An 8,637-nucleotide genomic window follows, 5' to 3' on the forward strand; every position below is an offset into this window, starting at 1 on the left:
GACTTGAAGTTCTTGTCAAACAGATCTTTTACTTGCTTAGTTAGAGTCATACTAAGGTATTTTATATTATCTGTGACTATTGTGAATGGTGTTGTTTCCCTAATCTCTCTCTCTCTTTTTTTCTTTTTCAAGACAGGGTTTCTCTGTGTAGCCTTGGCTGTACTGGAACTCACTCTATAGACCAGGCTGGTCTCGAACTCAGAAATCTGCCTGCCTCTGCCTCCCAATTGCTGGGATTAAAGATATGAGCCACCAAGGCCTGGCTCCTAATTTCTTTCTTAGCCTGTTTATTCTTTGTAGAGGAAGGCCACTGATTTGCTTGAGTTAATTTTATATCCAGCTACTTTGCTGAAGTTGTTTATCAGGTTTAGGAGCTCTCTGGTGGAATTTTTGAGGTCACTTAAGTATACTATCATATCATCAGCAAATAGTGATAATTTGACTTCTTTCTTTTCAATTTGTATCCCATTGATCTCCTTTTGTTGTCTAATTGCTCTGGCTAGGATTTCAAGTACAATATTTAATAGGTAGATAGAGAGTGGGCAGCCTTGTCTAGTCTCTGATTTTAGTGGGATTGCTTCAAGTTTCTCTCCATTTAATTTGATGATTGCTACTAGTTTGCTGTATATTGCTTTTACTATGTTTAAGTATGGACCTTGAATTCCTGATCTTTCTAAGACTTTTATCATGAAGAGATGCTGGATTTTGTCAAGTGCTTTCTCAGCATCTAATGAGATGGTCATATGTTTTTTTTTCTTTGAGTTTGCTTATTAGTGAATTATGGTGATGGATATCTGTATATTGAACCATGCCTGCATCCCTGGGATGAAGCCTACTTGATCATGATGGATGATCGTTTTTATGTGTTCTTGGATTCGGTTATCAAGAATTTTATTGAGTATTTTTGCATCAATATTCATAAGGGAAATTGATCTGAAGAGTTCTTTCTTTGTTAGGTCTTTGTGTGGTTTGGGTATAAGAATGATTGTGGCTTCATAGAATGAATTGGGTAGAGTACCTTCTGTTTCTATTTTGTAGAATAGTTTGAGGAGTATTAGGTCTTCTTTGAAGGTCTGATAAAATTCTGCACTAAACCCATCTAGTCCTGGGCTTTTTTTGATTGGGAGACTATTAATGAGTATTTCTATTTCATTATCCGATATGGAACTGCTTATATCATTTATCTGATCTTGATTTAACTTTGTTACCTGGTATCTGTCTAGAAAATTGTCCATTTCACCCAGATTTTTCACTTTTGTTGTGTATAGGCTTCTGTAGAAGGATCTCATGATTTTTGGATTTCCTCAGTGTCTGTTGTTATGTCTCCCTTTTCATTTCTGATCTTGTTAATTAGGATACTGTCTCTGTGCCCTCTAGTTAGTCTGGCTAAGGATTTATCTATTTTGTTGATTTTCTCAAAGAACCAGCTCTTGGTTTGGTTGATTCTTTGTATAGTTCTTTTTGTTTCCATTTGGTTGATTTCAGCCCAGCTCTGAGTTTGATTATTTCCTGCCTTCTTCTCTTGGGTGAATTTGCTTCTTTTTGTTCTAGAGCTTTCAGATGTGCTGTCAAATTGTTGGTGTATGCTCTCTCCAGTTTCTTTTTGGAGGCACTTAAAGCTGTGAGTTTTCCTCTTAGGACTGTTTTCATTGTGTCCCATAAGTTTGGGTATGTTGTAGCTTCATTTTCATTAGGTAGAAGACTCTAGAAAGCCTTTAATTTCTTTCTTTATTTCTTCCTTGACCAAGTTATCATTGAGTAGAGTTTTGTTCACCTTCTGCGTGTATGGGCTTTCTATTGTTTATGTTGTTATTGAGGAGCAGCCTTAGTTCATGGTGATCTGATAGGATGGAAGGAATTATTCCAATTTTGTGTCTGTTGAGACCTAATTTGTGACTAATTATATGGTCAGTTTTAGAGAAGGTACAATCCGGTGCTGAGAAGAAGGTATATCCTTTTGTTCTAGGATAAAAATTTCTATAGATATCTGTTAAATCCATCTGCTTCATAACTTCTGTTAGCCTCACTGTGTCTCTGTTTAGTTTCTGTTTCCATGATCTGTCTATTGCAGAGACTGGGGTGTTGAATTCTCCCACTATTATTGTGTGAGGTAAAATGTGTGTGTGCTTTGATCATAAGTAAAGTTTCTTTCTTTTTTTTTTTTTTTTTTTTTTTTTTTGGTTTTTCCGAGACAGGGTTTCTCTGTGTAGCCTTGGATGTCCTGGAAATCACTCTGTAGACCAGGCTGGCCTCAAACTCAGAAATCTGTCTGCCTCTACCATCCAAGTGCTGGGATTATAGGCATATGCCACCACTGCCCAGCGTAAAGTTTCTTTTATGAATGTAGATGCCCTTGCATTTGGAGCATAGAGGTTCATAATTGAGAGTTTATCTTGGTAGAACATAACTTTGATGAGTACAAAGTGTCCCTCCTTAACTTTTTTGATCACTTTAGGTTGAAAGTCAAATTTATTCATTATTAGAATGGCCTCTTCTGCTTTTTTCTTGGGACCATTAGCTTGGAAAATTGTCTTCCAGCCTTTTATTCTGAGTTAGTGTCTTTCCTTGTCCCTGAGGTGGGTTTCTTGTAAGCACCAAAATGTTGGGTCCTGCTTAAGTACCCAATCTGATAGTCTGTGTATTTTATTGGGGAATTGAGTTCATTGATATTAATAGATATTAAGGAAAAGTGATTGTTGCGTCCTGTTATTTTTTGTTTGTTTGTTTGAATTGGGATTCTGTTCATGTGGCTATCTTTGTTTAGTTTTTTTGTGCACGGGAGTAGTGGCACACGCCTTTAATCCCAGCACTTGGGAGGAAGAGGCAGGCAGATTTATGAGTTCAAGGTCAGTCTTGTCTACAGAGTGAGTTCCTGGATAGCCAGGAAAAGAGAAACACTATCTCAAAAAAGCCAAAAAAAAAAAAAAAAAAGTTTGTTGGAAGATTACTTTCTTGCTTTTTCTAGGATGTAGTTTCCGTCCTTGTGTTGGAGTTTTCCATTTATTATACTTTGAATGGCTGGATTTGTTGAAAGATACTGTGAAAATTTGGTTTTGTCATGGATTACTTTGGTTTCTACATCTATGGTGCTTGAGAGTTTTGCTGGGTATGCTAACCTGGGCTGGCATTTGTGTTCTCCTAGGGTCTGTATGACATCAGCCCAGGATCTTCTTGCTTTCATAGTCTCTGGTGAGAAGTCTGATGTAATTCTGATGAGTTTGTCTTTATATGTTACTTGACCTTTTTCTCTCACTGCTTTTAATATTCTTTCTTTGTTTTGTGCATTTGGTGTTTTGACTATTATGTGGCAGGAGAAATTTCTTTTCTGGTCCATTCTATTTGGACTTCTATAGGCTTCTTGTATGTTCATGGGCATCTCATTTTATTAGGTTAGGGTTAGGAAAGTTTTCTTCTACAATTTTGTTGAAGATATTTACTAGCCCTTTAAGTTGGGATTCTTCCCTCTCTTCTATACCTATTATCCTTAGGTTTGGTCTTCTCACTATGTCCTGGATTTCCTGGATGTTTTGGGTTAGAAACTTTTTGCATTTTGTGTTTTCTTTGACTATTGTGTCAATGTTTTCTATGGTATCTTCTGCACCTGAGATTCTCTCATCTATCTCTTGTATTCTGTTGGTGATATTTGCATCTATTCTTCCTGACTTCTTTCCTAGGATTTCTATCTTCAGAGTTTTCTTTCTTTGTGATTTCTTAACTGTTTCTACTTCCATTTTTAGGTCCTGGATGGTTTTGTTCAATTCCTTCACCTGTTTACTCGTGTTGTGCTGTAATTCTTTAAGGGATTTTTGTTTTTCCTCTTTAAGGACTTGTACCTGTTTACCTGTGTTCTTCTGTATTTCTTTAATGGAATTATTCATGTCCTTCTTAAATCCTCTATCACTATATTGAGATATGATTTTAGATCCAAATCTTGCTTTTCTGGTGTTTTGGAATATCAAGGACTTGCTGTAGTGGGAGTACTAGGTTCTGATGATACTAAGTAGTCTTGTTTGTTGTTGGTAAGATTCTTGTGTTTGCCTTTTGCCATCTGTTGGTTTCTGGTGTTAGAAGTTCTTGCTCTCTCTGGCTGTAGCTTGTTCTTCCAGTGGGTCAGTGAGCACTTGTGGGAGATCAGCTCTCCTCTAGTAAGACTGGTAAGCAGAGGGCTGTGGATTAGTCCCTGGGTCAGAGCACTCCCTGGAGACAAGCTCTCTGTTTGTGGGGAAGGGGCAGAGAGGGTTGTGGGTCCATCCCTTCTAGGTGTAGACAGAGGTAGGAAGGATCCTGTCCCAGCTGCCCTGTCACTTCTGAGGCTTATCAGACATAAGGCTTTAATTTTCCTATTTGTCCTTCTGGACCTATACACTGGACCCACTTGACATTTTGTTTTAGTTTCAATAAAGTTTCAATTCCTAGAAGCTGAATATTTACTTCCTGAAGAGGTTAATATGGATGCTCAGATTTGGATAAAATTAGTGTTATTTTGCTTCTGTGTCAACTAAACCTACAACTTCAATGCTATTCATTTGTACTTTTAGCTTTGGTCTATGGTTATTTATAGCAGTTTGCCAAACACTTATTTTCTGCTCTCTCCTATAGTTTTTTTGTTTTGTTTTGTTTTGTTTTATCTACTGAAGATGTTTTGTCCTCAATTACATACAGAACAGTGTTGTTTTTAACAACAGGCTTTAGATCTTTTAATTGCTTTGTGGATGAGTTCACTGATGCTGACAGGGAACTATTGAATCAAGTTTGATATCTGTGCCTGTTGGAGGTCCTTTCGGGCATTTTCCAATGGCAAAAGGTTTCCTTACCTGTCCCTTGTTGATCTGCATTCATTAGTTCAATGCTGGCCTTTGCCACACCTTCTTCATACTCTAGAAGCCTGGAACCTTCTTTTTTGTATTATATCTAAAAAGCATTGTTTCTAGGAATTCCTTGCCTACAATCTCTTTTCAAATGACCTTGCTTATCATAATTAATTCATTCCACATTTTAATTTGTCTAACTTCTTTTATCAGAGTAAAATCATAAATTTGAGATTCCAATATAAGCAATAATTCTATTCCATTCAAATATTGGTGCTGATCTTGCCTCTAAAGGTCTAATCACCACTTTGCATTCTGAATTAGCATTTTCAAAAGCCAAAGATTTGATTAATATTTTTCTGATTTCTGAATCTGATACCATTGAAAACAAACAAACTAACTAACTAACTAATGAAGGCTTCTTTTTTGTGGGAGGAGCTTGTATAATTTTACTAAATGACTCATACCCCTTTCTGATTACTCAACCTTGTCACAAGCATTGAAAGCTGCTACATGATATAGCACCAAGGTGTGATTATCAAATTTAGTCTAGCTCAGTCATAAAGCACATTGACCTTCACCTAGCAAGGGATCCTGCAAAATATTAATACCTCAAGCCTTCTGTTGTTCTATGGCATTAACTTCCTCTTGCCACCATATTTGCAATTGTAACTAGGGACGAGCTTTCAGTATTGCTATTGACAAAACTTTCTAGTCTTGGGGGATAATTCTCTTCTGAGTTGCCCATGAATTTAATATCTGCCTCACGAGGGTTAGTGCATACCAAGTGAAACAAGTCCTTCCTCAAATATCCTCAAATTTGATATGTCTATAGGATTCCATTTAACTTTTTCATAACTTTGGTAGGTCTTATATAGAAACTAAATAAACTAATGTTTGTTTTCTAACTACCTTGGATTCCCCCTCTTCAGTTTCATCATGCAGTGGTGTGGTAGGTTCTTGTTTAAATTCCTCTGTCTATGTCTGAATATTTATTATTTTAAGTCATACATCATTTTAAGGCTTATATCTTATCAATCCACTTTTCATATTTTTCATTTTACTTTATCTCTATAGCTTTTTTCTTTGAGAGAGTGCAAACAGCCACTATGGCTATTAAGAATATGGCTATTCATATTTTAAAAACAAAATTCCAAAATGATAATTATCATTTGGTGGGGTGGAAGCCTGCTAATTTAGAGAGGCAGAGAAAGAATGTTGGTGAGCAGTATCCCAAAAGGCAGCTCTGCTTCTTCATGCACTCTCAAAAATCCTTCACACTGAATAACTCTCCCATGCATTTCCTGTTCATCTATCAGTTCTCCTGACTTTTACTCTTTTTTGTTGATGGTGGTGTCGGCAGTGGTGGTTGGTTTTGTTTGTGTTTTTGTTTTATGTTTGCTTTCTTTCTATCAACTGCTTGCTTGTTCTGCCTTGCAAACATGACCTATGGTTTTCTTCATTTAATCTTGTTTACAGCAAATAGAAAACTCTTGGATTAAAGGTGTGTGATAAGGCTGAGCCACATCACACCTGGAAACAGATTTTTTCCAGTAAATAACAAAATGTTGAAGTTCAGAGTGTAATCAAATATATTACAACAGACAAATCATATGGTGATATCCTGAAGTTCTAGTATATCAGAATGGGACAATGTTTGTAGACTGTGTCCAAATAGGCATGTTTAAATGACATGGTAGCTATCTTCTGTTGCTGTGACAAAATATTTAACAGGATATCTTAAAAGAGAAAAGATTACCTTAGGTACCACTTTTTGAGAGTTTTCTGTCAGTATTCACTTGTTAACGGCCTGAAGTCACTCATAGTGTCATAGCTGCAGGGACATGGCTCAGAAGAACAACTAATCTCATAGTTACTCAGTAATGGAGAACAATAATGAGGGTTCCATAATACAGGATACAGTACCTGAGGACATACTTTCAATTATTTGCTTTCTGTATAAGTTTCTATCATTCCCAACAGAGCTAAAGTGAATAAAGTGGCTTACTTTAACAAAGGGGTTGATGAAACCCTAATGGGGGGGTTCATAGCAATACTCTTTTTTGAGAGAACCTCAAGAGATTGACCACACTTCAAAGCAGACACGTTTCCCAAGTAGTTGGATAATATAAACTGGACTTAATGGGAACAAATATCACACACACACACACACACACACACACACACACACACACACACACACCAAAGATAGGTAGATAAGAAGGTAAATATAGTTATGGGATGAGTCCAGGTAGGGGGTATTAATATGTAAAAATAGTTTTAACTTTTCAACAAGCTAAAGAAATATCACTTAAAAGTTATTGGAAATGTAATACCCAATCCAGTTGTTATTGAGAGGTGAGGCATTTGAGAAAGTACTTTGACTGTGAAAGATTCACTCTTGTGAGAACCACCTTAAGGACAGAAAAAAAATAATTTTGGCTCTGATTTTAAAGTTTTTGGGACATGATCAAGTGGCTTTGTCTCATGTAGCATGATGAACACATGCAGCAAAACCTAGCTGTTTATCTTAAAGTTGCAAAATAGAAGAAAAAGGCATTGAAGACACATGGTCCTCGCTAGAGCACACACTCAGGGATATGACAATTCCCCAGTTGGCATAAGCTCTTTCCACGTATCATATATTTTGCAATAAATTGTAACTCAAATGTTTCTCATGCCCTGTGTATTCTCCAGTCTTGCCCAATCTGTAGCATCTTGAGAAGCAGGAGAAACCTTAAGAGTAGAAGAAAGCTGGGTCATTGAAGAAACCCATGTGACAGTGGAACAGTGGAACAGTGGCTCATCCTTGTTCTTTCTTTTGGCCCCCCAGAAGACATGGATTGAGTAACATCCTCTGGTTTGTGTTCCTGCCATATTGTTTGGCTCTGTATTAGCCAAGTATGCTGTTCCTGTGATAAAACATGACACAAATCAACCTGAAGAAACAACTTATTTTACACTACAGCCTGTGAGTGTTTCTCAGAAAAGTCAGAGCAAAATCAAGACAGAGAACTGGAGGTAACAACTGATACAGAAGCTATGGAGCATTGCTGATTCCTGGCTTGCTTCATAGAGCTTGCTCAACCTGGTTTCTTATAATACCCTGTACCAATACATAGCCCATAGGTAGCATCACTCACAGTGAGCTGGGTGCTCATACTTCAATCATCAATCAAGAAAATACTCCATGTGTTTGTTTGCAGGCTTATCGGATGAGGTTATCTTCTTAAGGGAAGTTCTTGCTTCCCAAATGACTAACTTGTGTCAAGTTGACATAAAAATAGTCTGAAAAAGCTCAATTTCAAGCTCCAAAGCAGCACTGAATTACCATGGAAACATCTGTAAGTGTGAACCAACATAGACCTATTTATTAAGTATTAAGTTATCTCAAGAATTTTGTCAAACACCAAGCTGGAGACTGTAGGTTTTAACATAAGGCATTGGCAGGGCTTCCAAATCTAGCCTATCTACCCCCAAATGGATTAATGTCACTATGAAAAGGTTTTATGAATCTGAGCTCTTCTGCCTTCTACTATGTTTGAATATATTAAGAAAGCCCTCAGCAGCTGCTGATACCTTGATCTTAGTCTTGAAAACCTTGGGAAAATTTTTCCATCTTAAAAAAATTCTCTAACTTTCTATTTCTACCACAAAATACTAAACAAAGATACTTTCTTATAAAGCATTGCTTGATATGGAAAGATCCCATATGAGCCTGGTCACTGGTATTAATTATCAGACTGATAAGACTGTCACATTTACCAATTCCCATAAGTCTTGTCTATTGATTACATAATTTGAAAAATATTTATATGACAATATAGAA

Source organism: Mastomys coucha, unplaced genomic scaffold, assembly GCF_008632895.1.
Source record: "Mastomys coucha isolate ucsf_1 unplaced genomic scaffold, UCSF_Mcou_1 pScaffold22, whole genome shotgun sequence".
Lineage (NCBI taxonomy): Eukaryota > Metazoa > Chordata > Mammalia > Rodentia > Muridae > Mastomys > Mastomys coucha.